Below are 19,022 nucleotides of genomic sequence, written 5' to 3' on the forward strand. Positions count from 1 at the left end.
ACAGTGTACTTATATATAATAAATAAATAAATCTTAAAAAAAAATAACCTTAGTTAAAGGACTTTACAATGCAAAGAGAATGCAAAATAAATGGTCATATTCAGTCACTAAGTAACAGAGTGGGCTTGTGTGTCATAGTGGTTGTCAGGTTGTAATAAATGTCACCAACATAATTGTGTGCTCTCAAAATGACTGTGCCTAATCTTTTAGGTCCTAAATCTAGAAATGCACTTTTTCTTCAAAGTAGAAAAATTAGTAATTATAACATTTATTGTACTTTTACCAGATCTGAGATCTATACTAAATACATATACTTTACATTCATGTAGAGTTGGCTCTGGGTGTTAAACACAAGTCATTCAGATGCTTTTACTAAGACATCTCACTGGCCCAAAATCATAGATACAGAACTATGTTAGAAGGATCCAGTTATTCATTTTCCCTCTCTCTTCTCCCTTCTTCTGTTTTTTCTTTCCTTAGATCTTCCCTGGGATGGAATGTACATGCTCTGTGCACTCCTACAAAGAGATCCATGTGAGTGAAAACTGAGGCCTACAGCCATGTATGCCAGTGTGGAAGAAGAGACTTTGGCTATAACAAAGTCTGCAGATGTCTAGGACCAGCCTTTGGTTTGTTTCAATTTATCAAAGACCTAGAGCTAAAACTACTCCCGGATTCTGACCTCCTAAATTTGGGAACATGGTATTTGTTTTGACTATGAAGTTGTGGCGTGAGTTCTTCCTGAGAAATAAGTAGCAGTGTCTTCTATAAACTGTTACTTACCCTGCAGGCTTAGTTCTGATGAGTCTGGACATCCCTCCAATGACTCCACCCCCTACGCGCGCGCACACACACACACACACACACACACACACACACACACACACACACTGACCTCCACCCCTCAGCTTCTTTCTTTTCTCTCTATTTTTTTTAACAAACAATCTATTGTCCCAAAGGGATTCCCTCTTAGGATTGGCTTGAGATCCACTGCCTGGCTCAGTCTCTTGTGGGGTGAGGGGCTATTCTCACTACGGTGACTTCGTAGACGCACCTTTTTGTCTCAATTGTCCTACTCAGCCCCTCCTCTCTACGTTAGTGTCTGGGAATCACCCCTCAAACCACTCAAACACCAATCTCAGTCACAAAGCCGGGGTCTATTGAACAAACACCCCAAGACTGATCTATTAAGACGGAGTTCCAGGCTCAGGAACTAAATCATGATGTTGAATCAAGATACTATGGGGCCTGACAAGCCTGAGGTCTACGAACATCTGTGCCAAGTTATTCCACCCATCAGGACTGAGGGATAGGGGATTTTCGTAGGAACGTGCCATTGTTATACACTTATCCTGCTCCCAGTGGTTGGGATATTCAACTGTGGCAGGGGACATGTTTTGTCTAACATTCAGGTCTTAGCTTGCCAACCAAAATGTCAGTTACCCACATACATGTCGGTTTCTTCCAAGTAGGATGTCACTTCCCAGGAAGATCTTGGGAACTTAAACTTTACTTGACTCCTATTCAAAATGGAAGCCATATTTCAAGTAGTTTCTTACATTGATGCAGGTGTCTGTCTCTCTTATGTTGGGGTTCATCCTAGGGGTAGCTTACAAAATCAAATACCATAAAAGCTTATACACAGGTGCAGAATGTGCTACTGGGTGGTTGGTTCAGGTCCAAGTTTATTATGGGTTTCTACACAAAGCAGTTCTTTTTTTTTTTTTTTTATTAACTTGAGTATTTCTTATTTACATTCCGAGTGTTATACCCTTTCCCGATTTCCGGGCAAACATCCCCCTAATCCCTCCCCCTCCCCTTCTTTATGGGTGTTCCCCTGCCCATCCTTCCCCCATTGCTGCCCTCCCCGCAACAATCTAGTTCACTGGGGGTTCAGTCTTAGCAGGACCCAGGGCTTCCCCTTCCACTGGTGCTCTTACTAGGATATTCATTGCTACCTATGAGGTCAGAGTCCAGGGTCAGTCCATGTATAGTCTTTAGGTAGTGGCTTAGTCCCTGGAAGCTCTGGTTGCTTGGCATTGTTGTTCATAAGGGGTCTGGAACCCCTTCGAGCTCTTCCAGTTCTTTCTCTGATTCCTTCAACGGGGGTCCTATTCTCAGTTCAGTGGTTTGCTGCTGGCATTCGCCTCTGTATTTGCTATATTCTGGCTGTGTCTCTCAGGAGGGATCTACATCCGGCTCCTGTCGGCCTGCACTTCTTTGCTTCATCCCTCTTGTCTAATTGGATGGCTGTATGTGTATGGGCAATATGTGGGGCAGGCTCTGAATGGGTGTTCCTTCTGTGTCTGTTTTAATCTTTGCCTCTCTATTCCCTGCCAAGGGTATTCTTGTTCCCCTTTTAAAGAAGGAGTGAAGCATTCACATTTTGATCATCCGTCTTGAGTTTCATTTGTTCTAGGCATCTAGGGTAATTCAAGCATTTGGGCTAATAGCCACTTATCAAAGATTGCATACCATGTGTGTTTTTCTGTGATTGGGTTAGCTCACTCAGGATGATATTTTCCAGTTCCAACCATTTGCCTACGAATTTCATAGAGTCATTGTTTTTTATAGCTGAGTAATATTCCATTGTGTAGATGTACCACATTTTCTGTATCCATTCCTCTGTTGAAGGGCATCTGGGTTCTTTCCAACTTCTGACTATTATAAATAAGGCTGCTATGAACATAGTGGAGCACGTGTCTTTTTTATATGTTGGGGCATCTTTTGGGTATATGCCCAAGAGAGGTATAGCTGGATCCTCAGGCAGTTCAATGTCCAATTTTCTGAGGAACCTCCAGACTGATTTCCAGAATGGTTGTACCAGTCTGCAATCCTACCAACAATGGAGGACTGTTCCTCTTTCTCCGCATCCTCGCCAGCATTTGCTGTCACCTGAGCTTTTGATCTTAGCCATTCTCACTGGTGTGAGGTGAAATCTCAGGGTTGTTTTGATTTGCATTTCCCTTATGACTAAAGATGTTGAACTTTTCTTTAGGTGTTTCTCAACCATTCGGCATTCCTCAGCTGTGAATTCTTTGTTTAGCTCTGAACCCCATTTTTTAATAGGGTTATTTGTCTCCCTGCGGTCTAACTTCTTGAGTTCTTTGTATATTTTGGATATAAGGCCTCTATCTGTTGTAGGATTGGTAAAGATCTTTTCCCAATCTGTTGGTTGCCATTTTGTCCTTACCACAGTGTCCTTTGCCTTACAGAAGCTTTGCAGTTTTATGAGATCCCATTTGTCGATTCTTGATCTTAGAGCATAAGCCATTGGTGTTTTGTTCAGGAAATGTTTTCCAGTGCCCATGTGTTCCAGATGCTTCCCTAGTTTTTCTTCTATTAGTTTGAGTGTATCTGGTTTGATGTGGAGGTCCTTGATCCACTTGGACTTAAGCTTTGTACAGGGTGATAAGCATGGATCGATCTGCATTCTTCTACATGTTGACCTCCAGTTGAACCAGCACCATTTGCTGAAAGTGCTATCTTTTTTCCACTGGATGGTTTTGGCTCCTTTGTCAAAAATCAAGTGCCCATAGGTGTGTGGGTTCATTTCTGGGTCTTCAATTCTATTCCATTGGTCTATCTGTCTGTCTCTGTACCAATACCATGCAGTTTTTATCACTATTGCTCTGTAATACTGCTTGAGTTCAGGGATAGTGATTCCCCCTGAAGTCCTTTTATTGTTGAGGATAGTTTTAGCTATTCTGGGTTTTTTGTTATTCCAGATGAATTTGCAAATTGTTCTGTCTAACTCTTTGAAGAATTGGATTGGTATTTTGATGGGGATTGCATTGAATCTGTAGATTGCTTTTGGTAGAATGGCCATTTTTGCTATATTAATCCTGCCAATCCATGAGCATGGGAGATCTTTCCATCTTCTGAGGTCTTCTTCAATTTCTTTCTTCAGAGTCTTGAAGTTCTTATTGTACAGATCTTTTACTTGCTTGGTTAAAGTCACACCGAGGTACTTTATATTATTTGGGTCTATTATGAAGGGTGTCGTTTCCCTAATTTCTTTCTCGGCTTGTTTCTCTTTTGTGTAGAGGAAGGCTACTGATTTATTTGAGTTAATTTTATACCCAGCCACTTTGCTGAAGTTGTTTATCAGCTTTAGTAGTTCTCTGGTGGAACTTTTGGGATCACTTAAATATACTATCATATCATCTGCAAATAGTGATATTTTGACTTCTTCTTTTCCGATCTGTATCCCCTTGACCTCCTTTTGTTGTCTGATTGCTCTGGCTAGAACTTCAAGAACTATATTGAATAAGTAGGGAGAGAGTGGGCAGTCTTGTCTAGTCCCTGATTTTAGTGGGATTGCTTCAAGTTTCTCTCCATTTAGTTTAATGTTAGCAACTGGTTTGCTGTATATGGCTTTTACTATGTTTAGGTATGGGCCTTGAATTCCTATTCTTTCCAGGACTTTTATCATGAAGGGGTGTTGAATTTTGTCAAATGCTTTCTCAGCATCTAATGAAATGATCATGTGGTTCTGTTCTTTCAGTTTGTTTATATAATGGATCACGTTGATGGTTTTCCATATATTAAACCATCCCTGCATGCCTGGGATGAAACCTACTTGATCATGGTGGATGATTGTTTTGATGTGCTCTTGGATTTGGTTTGCCAGAATTTTATTGAGTATTTTTGCGTCAATATTCATAAGGGAAATTGGTCTGAAGTTCTCTTTCTTTGTTGTGTCTTTGTGTGGTTTAGGTATAAGAGTAATTCTGGCTTCATAGAAGGAATTTGGTAGTGATCCATCTGTTTCAATTTTGTGGAATAGTTTGGATAATATTGGTATGAGGTCTTCTATGAAGGTCTGATAGAATTCTGCACTAAACCCGTCTGGACCTGGGCTCTTTTTGGTTGGGAGACCTTTAATGACTGCCTCTATTTCCTTAGGAGTTATGGGGTTGTTTAACTGGTTTATCTGTTCCTGATTTAACTTCGGTACCTGGTGTCTGTCTAGGAAATTGTCCATTTCCTGCAGATTGTCATCTTTTGTTGAATATAGGCTTTTATAGCAAGATCTGATGATTTTTTGAATTTCCTCTGAATCTGTAGTTATGTCTCCCTTTTCATTTCTGATTTTGTTAATTTGGACACACTCTCTGTGTCCTCTCGTTAGTCTGGCTAAGGGTTTATCTATCTTGTTGATTTTCTCAAAGAACCAACTTTTGGTTCTGTTGATTCTTTCTATGGTCCTTTTTGTTTCTACTTGTTTGATTTCAGCTCTGAGTTTGATTATTTCCTGCCTTCTACTCCTCCTGGGTGTATTTGCTTCTTTTTGTTCTAGAGCTTTTAGGTGTGCTGTCAAGCTGCTGACATATGCTCTTTCCTGTTTCTTTCTGCAGGCACTCAGAGCTATGAGTTTTCCTCTTAGCACAGCTTTCATTGTGTCCCATAAATTTGGGTATGTTGTACCTTCATTTTCATTAAATTCTAAAAAGTCTTTAATTTCTTTCTTTATTTCTTCCTTGCCCAGGTTATCGTTGAGTAGAGCATTGTTCAATTTCCATGTATATGTGGGCATTCTTCCCTTATTGTTATTGAAGACCAGCTTTAGGCCGTGGTGGTCTGATAGCACACATGGGATTATTTCTATCTTTCTGTACCTGTTGAGGCCCGTTTTTTTGACCAATTATATGGTCAGTTTTGTAGAAAGTACCATGAGGAGCTGAGAAGAAGGTATATCCTTTTGCTTTAGGATAGAATGTTCTATAAATATCTGTTAAGTCCATTTGGCTCATGATTTCTCTTAGTCTGTCTACGTCTCTGTTTAATTTCTGTTTCCATGATCTGTCCATTGATGAGAGTGGGGTGTTGAAGTCTCCTACTATTATTGTGTGAGGTGCAATGTGTGTTTTGAGCTTTAGTAAGGTTTCTTTTACGTATGTAGGTGCCCTTGTATTTGGGGTATAGATATTTAGGATTGAGAGTTCATCTTGGTGGATTTTTCCTTTGATGAATATGAAGTGTCCTTCCTTATCTTTTTTGATGAATTTTAGTTGAAAATTGATTTTATTTGATATTAGAATGGCTACTCCAGCTTGCTTCTTCTGACCATTTGCTTGGAAAGTTGTTTTGCAGCCTTTCACTCTGAGGTAGTGTCTGTCTTTGTCTCTGAGGTGTGTTTCCTGTAGGCAGCAGAATGCAGGGTCCTTGTTGCGTATCCAGTTTGTTAATCTATGTCTTTTTATTGGGGAGTTGAGGCCATTGATGTTGAGAGATATTAAGGAATAGTGATTATTGCTTCCTGTTATATTCATATTTGGATATGAGGTTATGTTTGTGTGCTTTTCTTCTCCTTGTTTTGTTGCCAAGATGATTAGTTTCTTGCTTCTTCCAGGGTATAGCTTGCCTCCTTATGTTGGGCTTTACCATTTATTATCCTTTGTAGTGCTGGATTTGTAGAAAGATATTGTGTGAATTTGGTTTTGTCATGGAATATCTTGGTTTCTTTTCTGGTCCAATCTATTTGGAGTTCTGTAGGCTTCTTGTATGCTTATGGGTATCTCTTTCTTTAGGTTAGGGAAGTTTTCTTCTATGATTTTGTTGAAGATATTTACTGGTCCTTTGAGCTGGGAGTCTTCACTCTCTTCTATACCTATTATCCTTAGGTTTGATCTTCTCATTGAGTCCTGGATTTCCTGTATGTTTTGGACCAGTAGCTTTTTCGCTTTACATTATCTTTGACAGTTGAGTCGATGATTTCTATGGAATCTTCTGCTCCTGAGATTCTTCCAACTCTTGTATTCTGTTGGTGAAGCTCGTATCTACAGCTCCTTGTCTCTTCTTTTGATTTTCTATATTCAGGATTGTTTCCATCTGTTCTTTCTTGATTGCTTCTATTTCCATTTTTAATTCCTTCAACTGTTTGATTGTTTTTTCCTGGAATTCTTTCAGGGATTTTTGCGATTCCTCTCTGTAGGCATCTACTTGTTTATTAATGTTTTCCTGTGTTTCTCTAAGGGAGTTCTTCACGTCTTTCTTGAAGTCCTCCAGCATCGTGATCAAACATGATTTTGAAACTAGATCTTGCTTTTCTGGTGTGTTTGGATATTCCATGTTTGCTTTGGTGGGAGAATTGGGATCCGATGATGCCATGTAGTCTTGGTTTCTGTTGCTTGGGTTCCTGCGCTTGCCTCTCGCCATCAGATTATCTCTAGTGTTACTTTGTTCTGCTATTTCTGACAGTGGCTAGACTGTCCTATAAGCCTGTGTGTCAGGAGTGCTGTAGACCTGTTTTCCTGTTTTCTTTCAGCCAGGTATGGGGCCAGAGTGTTCTGCTTTCAGGCGTGTAGTTTTTCCTATCTACAGGTCTTCAGCTGTTCCTGTGGTCCTGTGTCTTGAGTTCACCAGGCAGGTTGCTTGCAGCAGAAAAGTTGGTCTTACCTATGGTCCCGAGGCTCAAGTTTGCTCGTGGGGTGTTGCTTATGAGCTCTCCTCGGGGGCAGCAACCAGGAAGATCTGCACCGCCCTTTCCGGGATCTTCCTTGCACCAGGGTTCCAGATGGCGTTTGGTGTTTTCCTCTGGAATCAGTAATGTGTGAAGAGTGCAGTCTCTTCTGGTTTCCCAGGCATGTCTGCCTCTCTGAAGGTTTAGCTCTCCCTCCCACGGGATTTGGTGCAGAGAACTGTTTATCTGGTCGGTCCCTTCAGGTTCCGGCGGTGTCTCAGAGGCAGGAGACTCGCTGCTGCTGTGCCCTTATGCAACGGAACCCAGAGGCCGTATACAGTTTCCTCTTGGGCCAGGGATGTGGGCAGGGGTGGGCAGTGTTGGTGGTCTCTTCCTCTCTGCAGTCTCAGGAGTGCCCACCTGTCCAGGCGGTGAGGGCTCTTCTACACAAAGCAGTTCTACTGACTTCTATCGTGACTGGTTGAAGGGCACAGAACATAGCAGAAACATGTAATCAATTTGGACACAAGAAAGTTTCCTAGTAACAGCAGAAACAACATATGAGAAAGTTTCCTCATAATATTAGTTACAGCACAAAATGGCAAGCTAACCAGGAACAGTTAGGCTTTAAGATTTAACCTAGGCCTTACTGTTTTACCTAGGCCTTAATACTCTGTTTCTCTTTGCCCTTTTACCCCAATTTGTCTTCCAGGAAGAGATCCAGGTGAGTAAGTTTCCTATATCCCAAGTACTAGGAAGGCCGAGGCAGGATCACTTGAACCCAGGAGTTCGAAGCCAATCTAAACAACATCGCAAGATTCAATCTCAAAAATAAAGAAAAAGAGTTAATATTGTAAAGATACTATTCGGGCTGGATGGCTCAGTGGTTAAGAGCACTGACCGTTCTTTCAGAGATCCTGAGTTCAGTTCCTAACAACCACATGGTGGCTCATAACCATCTGTAATGGGATCTGATGCCCTCTTTTGGAGTGTCTCAAGACAGCTACAATGTACTCATATTTAAAATAAATAAATACATTAAAAAAGATATTACTCTACCAAATAGACCATTTCCAAGCAGCAGTTATTGGTATTCCCATTTTACAAACAAGAAGTTCTTTTGCCTCAGACCACACAGCTGCTGGATGTTCCAAGCAGGACCAAACCCCATGTGTGGCTAGCTCCAGAGTCTGCTACTTTTTGGCAAATCTACCCTTTCATTCTTTTTTCTGACAACTAAATTGATTTGATCGTAGACCATACTGAAGAGATGTGTAGACTGTGTGCTCCTGGTAAACATAGCAGTTATAATGAATTATCAATGAATATTCACTGTAAAAAATACTTATTTATGCTCTCTTCAGTCAAGTAACTGCTCTATATGTGAATACAGCTCCTCCACCCCCGATGTCTCTGTGGAATAGAATAAGGTACTTTCCAGGCAAGCTTCTGGGTTTCAGCAGGAGGTTTGGCTCAAAGCATTCGCCACAGTGGGGGATGTTCTCTGACTTTTCTCCAGCCCCTGCTGGGACTCTGTACCGTGTTCCCTTCCATTCTGCGAAGCAGTTATACTGTATTCTCCACTCGGCTAATCTTCAGACATCCATGTCTCCCACCCACACCATCACTTCCTCCTCGCTCTCAGCAAATGGCTCAACACCCACTGGCAGGGAAAGCACTCGCCGCCCTGTGGTAACCTCAGCTTCCCAGACTTCCCACTGCCACAGCCCAAAGCCTAACTTCCCTCTGTACCCATTGCATTCCTCTTGCTTATAGCTACACCTGGGCCTCTCTTTTGCATCCCCAACCCTCCCAGTTAAATTTATTTATTCTTTTGTTTCCCTTAAACAGAGTTTGTCTGTGTAGACCTGGGTGGCCTGGAACACACTCTGTACACCAGGCTAACCTGGAACTCACAGAGATTCTTCTGCCTTCTAAGTGGTAAGATTAAAGTTGTGTGCCATCACTGCCCAGCTAGCATTCTCTATCTTCATTTGTAACTTTCGCTTCCCTCCCCTACTAAGTCTTTTCATTAATATCTAAAATATCCAAGTCTGTGTTTATGGAACCAAAGGTAAACAAACAAGCAAGCAAGCAAACAAACAAACAACCCAAACTCTCCCAGATCCCTGCCCTTGTTTTTACTTTGCTTGTCAGTCACAGAATCGTCTATACCTGGCATCATACTTCCTCAGTCTTCCACGTGGTCCTCTCTACCACATCTTGGATCATGCCACCGATACCTCTGTCAATCATCTATCACCAAGGGCAACAGTAACGTCCTTAACACAAACTCTCGGGATAATGCAGGGCCCTCGCTCCATTGATTTCTTCACACGTTGGGGTTTGACACTGTTTTTCAGCCTCTTGAAATACTGCCTTTGTTTGACTGAGTTTTTCTTTCCTTCTGTGTTTTCCTTTTCTGTTTTCAATAATGGCTCCAGCATCCCAAGCTGGCCTTGAACTCAGTTCACAGCCAAAGATGACCTTGAATCTCAGATCCCCTTGCATTCACCATCTCCTGAAGGATGGTGTTTGTGACCACACCCAAATGATCGTGATGGGGGATCCAGCCCAGAGCTTTGAGCATGCTAAGCAAGCACTGGACCAACTGAACTGCCTCCCCAGTCTTCTCCTTTTGATGTCTCCAACAACTGGCTATCCCTTTCCTTGAGGCTCTGTACCAGGCACTGGCCTCCTCCTTTCTCAGTGTCCACACTTTCAAGTGGGCACACACACTCCCTTGGCTTTAGTTACCATCCCTTTCCCTGATACTTCCAAGCCTGTAACTCCCAACTGATCACACCAATGTCTCCCCCGGCTGTTTCTACTTAGATGTCGTGTCAGTGGAATCTTTCCAAACCCTCCTGCTTTTCCCTCTCAGATCGCTCTTTCTCCTGCCCTGTTTTAAAGGTTTTTACTTAGGTTAACATTTGAAGTAATGGGTTTCATCATGACGTCCTCGTATAAGTGTGTCCTATGCTTTATTCTCATCTGTCCCTCCCCCCACTGCCTTTCTCTCTGCCTGCTGCTCCTTTCCATCTCATGCCATTTCCTCTCCCAGCTACTTCTCACCTTGGCTTTCTTTTGTATTTATCCATTGCTTGTGTGTGAGTGTGTGCACATACATGGGTGTTTGTGGGTGTGAATATGGATGTGTTTCTGTCACATAGCTGGTGTATGGAGATCAGAAGACCACCTTGGCTGTCAGTCCTTACCTTGTTTGGACAGGTTCTCTTGTTTTGGTTTTTCTTGCTGTGTATGCCAAGATAGCTGGCCCATGAGCTTCTGGGGATTTTCCAGTGTCGTGTCTGTCATCCCCCAACAGGAACACCATGGTTATAGATGTGTGGAGTACTGTGTCTGGCTTTTCGCAAGGCCCTGCACCAGGGGCTGATTCTGTGGATTTGAACTTCGGTCCTCAGACCTAGGTATCAAGGGCTTACACTTGATTGCTTCATCTCTTCAGTCTTCTGTCCTCAGCTTTATTGCCACATGCAATCAATTACCTTGTTTTCTACCTCCTTTAAGGTTTCTCTCTCCCCTTCAAGAGTCTGTTTATACATATACCTACCTACCTACCTACATGCACGCATACGCACACACACACACACACAAATCTAGGTTCTGCATATGAAAGAAAATTTGGTATGTCTGAGTCTGTCTTATTTTGCTCACCACGGTCTCTAGTTGCACCTATTGGCTAGCAAATGTCATGATTTCCTTTCTCTTCATGGCTATATAAAATTCCATTGTTCTACATTTTCTTCCTCTAGTCGTTTATCGATTGACACTTAGGCCAGCTCCACTTTCTGGCTGTTGTGAATGGGGCAGCCATAAACATAGATGTGTAAGTATCTCTGTAGTGTGTTGACTTAATGTCCTTTGAGCACACACTCATGAGTGGTTCAACCTCTGTTACATTTTTATATGACTAGTTGTCCAAGTCAGAAATGGCAATGTTATTCTTTTTTTTATCTTTTTAAAGGATTACTTTTTCTGTATTCCCTTTTTTAAAGATTTATTTAATTTATTTATATGAGTATGCTGTAGTTGTCCCATGCACCAGAAGAGGACATCAGATCCCAGATGTTTGTGAGCCACCATGTGGTTGCTGGGAATTGAACTCAGGACCTCTGGAAGAGCAATGAGTGCTCTTAATCGCTGAGCCATCTCTCCAGCCCTGGTAATGTTAGTCTTAATTCTTAAATTCTTCTCTCTCATATCAAAAAATCTACTTTTCATATGCAGGATTATTCCAAGAGTCTTCTGGCTGGTCTTGTTTCTAATGTTGTTGTTCTCTAACCTAGTCTCCATCCTGGAGTCAGAGTGATCTTTTAAAAATACAAATCCCTTAGGACAGATCCATAACCCTTGGCATAGTGTGAGTGGCTGGCTTACTGTGGCCTAGCCACTCTTACCAGGGTTTTCTTCACAACTCTAGCCTGAAATCTCCCAGTCAACCTCAGTCAGCTGATTCTGGATTCTTTGGTAAAGAACTTTTCTTAGTCCCAACAAAATGAAGCCTAGATAACGGCTCTGGGGTACCTCCTCCCCTCCAACTATCCACATATAGGCTGGCTATGCCTAATCTGAACATTGAAAATCCAAAATATTCCAAAATCCAAAACTTTTTTTTGAGTATCAGCGAGATGCCACCATGGAAAATTCTAAACCTTAGAAACTTGTTTTACTTGCACAAAATAATTTTTTTAAATTACTTTTAAGCCAGTAAATACTAAATTACCATCTGGCCCTGAATATAAAAGGTTTATCTATGATAAAGGAATATTTTATGTTTAGCCCTATGTCCATCCTCACATATCAAATTGTATCTATGCAAATATTCCCAAACCAAATAGAAAAGGATGAATTATAAAACACTTGTGTTACCAAGAATTTTGGCAAAAAGATTACTTAATCCATGTTTCTGCAATATGATTTTATCTACTATGGAAACGGAGCATTCTCCTGATGAACAGGAATTTGGCTAAAGCTATATGCTAGGTGGTGGAGAGCTTGGCTCGACATACCTCTTGGAAGTTCTCTAACTTCCCACACACCCTACAACCATATTACATCTGTCTTCTCTCTTTAGAGCCCAAAGCAGGTGAATCTGCATAACTGGTCGAGGACTCTGTTTCTGGTATAGAATCACCTGGGTTAAAATCCGGGCCCAGGTAACCCAATCACAGAAAAACACACATGGTATGCACTCATTGATAAGTGGATATTAGCCCAAATGCTCTAATTACCCTAGATGCACAGAACACATGAAACTCAAGGAGGATGACCAAAATGTGAATGCTTCACTCCTTCTTTAAAAGGGGAACAAGAATACCCTTGGGAGGGAATAGGGAGCCAAAGTTTAGAACAGAGGCAGAAGGAACACCCATTCAGAGCCTGCCCCACATGTGGCCCATACATATACAGCCACCCAATTAGACAAGATGGATGAAGCAAAGAAGTGCAGACCGACAGGAACCGGATGTAGATCGCTCCTGAGAGACACAGCCAGAGTACAGCAAATACAGAGGCGAATGCCAGCAGCAAACCACTGAACTGAGAATGGGACCCCCATTGAAGGAATCAGAGAAAGAACTGGAAGAGCTTGAAGGGGCTCGAGACCCCTTATGAACAACAATGCCAAGCAATCAGAGCTTCCAGGGACTAAGCCACTACCTAAAGACTATACATGGACTGACCCTGGACTCTGACCTCATAGGTAGCAATGAATATCCTAGTAAGAGCACCAGTGGAAGGGGAAGCCCTGGGTCCTGCTAAGACTGAACCCCCAGTGAACGTGATTGTTGGGGGGAGGGCGATAATGGGGGGAGGGTTGGGAGGGAAAGCCCATATGGAAGGGGAGGGGGAGGAGGATGTTGGCCTGGAAATCGGGAAAGGGAATAACAATCGAAATGTAAATAAGAAATACCCAAGTTAATAAAGATGGAAGAAAAAATAATAAACAAGAGTTGCTAACATTAAAAAAAGAATAATAATAATAATAAAAATCTGGGCTCAGCAACATCCCTGGTGTGCCACCTTAGAAAAGTTGCTGACTTGTGCCTCAGTTTTCTTACCTTCCAAACAGATTGTAAGGATGCTTTCTTACCCGCATGTCATGAGGTTGGAGTGAGAGAAGCTATGTTAAACACATAAACTAGAATGTAGCAAGTACTCCATGCATTCTGCTTGATACAACTTTTAAAGGCAGGTATAGCCCAGTAGCTACTCACTCCATAGCTGTGAAATGACCTCAGAAATAAATCGTTGCTTCTGAAAGTAACCACAAAATTATTAACATTAGCCTATATGCAAGTATGACATAAATTACGTTAAGCACCTTGAAGAAACATTCCACGTTGGGGGCCAGTGTGGGAAGTCTATCTCAGTGGTAAAAGGTAAGCTTGGTGTACATGAAGCCCTGGGTTCAACCCCCAGAACCACAAGAGGAAGGAAAAAGTAAAAAGGAAGGAAAATGGAAAGGCAACAGGGAAAGAAGGAAGGAAGGAAGGAAGGAGAGAGAGAGAGAAAAAGAAAGAAAGAGAGAGAGAAAGAAAGAAAGAAAGAAAGAAAGAAAGAAGGAAAGAACGAACGAAAGACAAACAGAGAGAGAGCAGGAGCGATTACAAAGTTAGTCACTGGTCACAAGGAGCTCTTGGAAATGAGGTCATTTGATTTCTACCCAAGGACTCTGGGAATTATCCTCCCTGTACGAAGGAGGTCTGAAGCAAACAGGGCACCTCAAGGTTCCTGAAGGCATCATGACTGAGTCTGAGGTAATGTCTTCTTGACATAAAGATGACTATTAAAGTCATGTAAACATTAAAGTGACAGTGCCAACCTGTTTTCCAATTTTTTTTTTGAAGACCATTGGGCCCTCCCTGAATCCCAGCGTGACAAGCACCTGACATCTCCCCCACCTTGCCCAACCAAGGGCCGGGTTCCAAAGGTGCTTTCTATTTCTAGAGTGTCACGGAAGCCAGACCTTGGTTCAAAACTTGGACAGATTGTGTAATTTAAAAGTTAAAGTTTTCATAATGAAACCATGCCACCAGGTGCTCCCTATGTGTGGTGGTGGTGGTGGTGGTGGTGGTGGTGGTGGTGGTGGTGGTGGTGGTGGTGGTGGTGTGTGTGTGTGTGTGTTGGGGGAAGTAGAATAAAGTTGCTTAACAAGTGTGGATATGTTTCTAAGGGCACCGTCTAGGGGGAACTGGGATGACTTGAGGCAAGTTTTAGAGTAGGAGGGAAAGCTGGACTGGGTGTATTTATATCGCCAACCTGGCAAATATATAAATATGCATGTAAATAAATACTACTGAATATTCGCCTGCTACTGAATATTCGCCTCTGGCTCCTGCCTATTGTAGGGATAGACAGTCACAGATACAGTATTTCTAGCCTCATAAAGAAAAGCTGGCACTCTGGGAAATCACCCGGCAGACTGAACTATAAATACATTATTAATCAGAGCAGTTTGTTCTTCATTGTTCCCCCTTTCCCAATATCCCAAAACAACCTCAGGAGAGAGGAAAAAAAAAAAATCCCACACCACCACTAGCCGTTTAATGAGTATCCAAGCAAAGACCCATATATTTCAAAACGACAATAATAAAAAAATACTCCAAGTCTTGTGCCTTAAGTTACTTCCTTAGGTCAACTAAATCCGAGTAGATCCCACAGGCAGATGGTCTCTGTGTGGGTGACATTGAGCAAGGCTAAGGAAGATAAGGTCAGGGGCTTAATCCATAAATAACTAGACACCTCTGCTCTTTGTAATAACACGATCTCTACTCATGGGACAGCTGCCTTGCAAGAGTTGTGGTCTAGAGACTGTGGGGCAGGCAAAAAAAATGGGAACTGAGTACCAGCCTGTCTATTGTCGTTAATAAGGAACAAAGTATTAGTCAATGTCACAGCCTCCTGGAAATGAGAAAGGGACAATGCTTCAATTTGTCTTCTCCTTCCAATGGATGTGAACGTCGTCGTCATCGTCATGATCATAGTTGTTGTTGTTGTTGTTTAGATCAAACAGATGCTTGATTTTGAAAGGACAAGCACTCTAAATACTCCCCCAAATAAATTTCCTCCGACAGATGCTCCACCTGCTGAAGAGACTATTATCGTCGGATGGAGAAGCGGGCACCCTGTTCCCTCTGCAGAAGTGCCTCTATTGGCCAAGTTGGCTGCTGTTTTACAAGTCAAAAGCTGGCCTTTCAACTGCCAGCCTGCAGCTCCCACGTGAGACTGGAAAATTGAGCTGCTCTCTCTCCCTGCAGTGACCCACTGAGTAATAAAGGTTTGCCCAGTTGCTTTGTTTCTTTCTCTTTTCTTGTTTTTTTTTTTTTTTTTTTTTAAAAACAGAACTCAGCTGACAGTCTTGATGACGGTGATGGGGAGGGTAAGGGTGAGTTAATACCCACCTCCGGCTCCCCGGGGAACCACGCCGCTGACAGGCTTGGTCCTGTCAGCAGGTGTGAGTCAGAAGCACAGGCAAGAGGGTAAGAAGGTGCCATTTTGTCGTCAATGTTTCCACCACCGCACAGAAATAAATAGCTGGAGAAAATGATCCAGGATAAAAGAGCGATCCAGTCAGGAGGCACACTGAATAGCGAGCCCCTATTGAATGTGGCTTCATTATGCAATCTCTCTTTTCACCAGGGGATTCCAACCCCTGGTGGAACCAATTGTGACGAGCAAGTGCTGACAGCCCTGGGAACCAGCCTTGCTGGCCTTTGATTGCCGCTCAGAAACCCAGTCCCATCTCCAGACTTGCTTGCTGAATGTAAGAACGAATGAGATTGGCTTCTTTGAGTCTCAGTTTTCAAATCTGGAAACTGGGATCTTTAGAGGAAGTCTCTTAGATTAGCTTCAGTTAGAACATTATAACCCCTTTGAAGTATGGCTAGCAATGTCCTTAGAGATGATTATCTTTCTGTTACTGGTTTTGTTTTTTGAGATAGGGTCTCACTGTGTAGTGCTGGCTGGCCCGGAACTTGCTGGGTAGAGGAGGCTCGCCTCTGGCATACAGTGGTCCTCTTATTTCTTCCTCCAGTGGGTCAGCATTACAAATGTACACCACTATACTCGGCTCTCTGGAGACGCTCACTCCGTCTTTCCATTTTGTTTCCAATGAAACGTTTTTTTTCCCCATTCTTTTCCCATCGCTGCTGGAAGTATGGTGATCGGCTTGATGTTCAGATAGGTCAAACTACATGATGCCAAAACTACCTTAATTTACTAGTCAAATTACTGTCCTGTAACCAGTATATTAATTTCCCACAAGAGGAGATTGAAAATTAACCTCGTACATATTGGATATTAGCCCTCTATTGGATGTAGGATTGGTAAAGATCTTTCCCCAATCTGTTGGCTGCCGTTTTGTGCTAATGACAGTGTCCTTTGCCTTTCAGAAGCTGCAGTTTTATGAGGTCCCATTTGTCAATTCTTATCTTGGAGTGTAAGCCATTGGTGTTTTGTTCAGGAAACTTTCTCCAGTATCCATGTGTTCAAGGCTCTTCCCCACTTTTTCTTCTATTTGAGTGTATCTGGTTTATGTGGAGGTCCTTGATCCACTTGGACTTGAGCTTTGTACAGGGTGATAAGAATGGATCAATTTACGTCCTTCTACATGCTGACCTCCAGTTGAACCAGCACCATTTGTTGAAAACGCTATCTTTTTTTCCGGTGGATGGTTTTAGCTCCTTTGTCAAAGATCAAGTGACCATAGGTGTGTGGGTTCATTTCTGGGTCTTCAATTCTATTCCATTGATCTACCCGCCTGTCTCTGTAGCAATACCACACAGTTTTTATCACTATTGCTCTGTAATACTGCTTGAGGTCAGGGATGGTGATTCCCCCAGAAGTTCTTTTATTGTTGAGAATAGTTTTCGACATCCTGGGTTCATTTGTTTGTTTTTGTTATTCCAAATGAATTTGCAAATTGCTCTTTCTAACTCTATGAAGAATTGAGTTGGAATTTTGATGGGGATTGAAATGTAAATAAAGAAAATACCGAGAGAAAGAGAGAGAGAGAGAGAGAGAGAGAGAGAGAGAGAGAAAGTTAACCTCACAGCTTCCCAGCTGCTGCTGCTGCTGCTTCTTCTTCTTCTTCTTCTTCTTCTTCTTCTTCTTCTTCTTCTTCTTCTTCTTCTTCTTCTTCTCCTCTCCCTCTCTCTCTCTCTCTCTCTCTCTCTCTCTCTCTGTGTGTGTGTGTGTGTGTGTGCGCACACGCATGATCATGCATGTTTTAATTGCTTTGGCCTTAACTTGTAATAAGCTAAACAATTCACTTAGAATATATTTTCGAAGGAGGACCCACAGCTATAGTTCATCATAGAGTGGAGAATTGTCTCTAAATCCTCTCATGTGTTTCATTAGGAAGTGCAGAATGTCCCTTTTTAAAAGATTTGTTTATTTTATGTATGTGATTACACCGTCACTCTTTTCAGACACACCAGAAGAGGGCATCGGATCCCATTACATATGGTTGTGAGCCACCATGTGGTTGCTGGGAATTGAACTCAGGACTTCTTCTTTTTTTTCTTTTTTCTTTTTTTCGGAGCTGGGGACCGAACCCAGGGCCTTGCTCTACCACTGAGCCAAATCCCCAACCCGAACTCAGGACTTCTGGAAGAGCAGTCGGGGCTCTTAACCACTGAGCCACCTCTCCAGCTGGAAGTCCAGAATTTTAAGCACATAAACTCTCAGCATTTTTGTTAACAACTCAGTGGTTCACTATTTAATAGGCACAGTAAATGTATATTGTTGGACCTCACTCCAGGCCTATTGTGCAGAGTCTCTGAGGTCACTGGTGTGGATACCCCTTATGACAATCATGTGCACACTGGATGAGAACCACAGATAAAGTTACTCCTATTAGATTGATGCAAACTGACCTGGCATAGCCTTCCCTGTCTCGGTTGATGCTTTTTCCTTCTTCCCAGTTGCATGCCCGGAGTCGTGGCCTTGGCCTGAACTTGACTCTTATTCTCACACTCCATATCTAATCTATCCTCGATCTGGTAGGCTCTGCTTTCAAAATCTACCCAGGGAAGGGGTGGGGATGGGGGATTGTTTACACTAAGGATTCATCCATCTCTGATGCTGATTTTTTCCTCACAGGGTATTTTCTTCACAGCAGTCAGGATGATTCTGTTAAAACATGAATCAGATAGTTTCATGCCTGGGCTTCAAAACCCCCAGCAGCTCCCTCATCAAAGACGACATCCTTATAATGCTAACCTGGACTCTGCTGACCTAGAACGTTCCCCTCTTCCTTTCTCCTCTTGTCTCTCACTACTGCATTCACAGAGGTCCCCTTGTCGGAATAGTCTCATCTCGGGCGGGTCCTTAGCAGCGCCTCCTTTTTTTTTTTTTTTTTTCTGTTTTCTTTCTTTCTTTCTTCCTTTCTTTAAGTTTTTCTCCATGGGGAACCACAAACAAACTCTATCACTCTCACATCTCTGTTCAATTGCATCATAACTCTCCCAGGTGGCCTTACTTTAATCTACTCCCCAACTCCAGGCCCTTATCACTACGTAATATACTTTATAATCTCCTTATTGGACATTGTTTATTATTCATTTTCCCTGGCCACAGGCACCATATGGTC

The 19,022-nt window shown here is 42.4% G+C and overlaps 1 long non-coding RNA gene across 1 annotated transcript; it reads left to right on the plus strand.

The window, feature by feature from the left end:
- The first annotated feature begins 30 nt into the window (after window positions 1-30).
- On the plus strand, window positions 31-15,721 carry LOC134481518 (uncharacterized). The gene is made up of 2 exons (XR_010057078.1): window positions 31-534; window positions 15,505-15,721. It is a non-coding gene; the product is annotated as an uncharacterized LOC134481518 (long non-coding RNA).
- Window positions 15,722-19,022: the final 3,301 nt, after the last annotated feature.

The sequence above is a fragment of the Rattus norvegicus genome, chromosome 13 (assembly GCF_036323735.1).
Source record: "Rattus norvegicus strain BN/NHsdMcwi chromosome 13, GRCr8, whole genome shotgun sequence".
NCBI classification, from domain to species: Eukaryota; Metazoa; Chordata; class Mammalia; order Rodentia; family Muridae; genus Rattus; species Rattus norvegicus.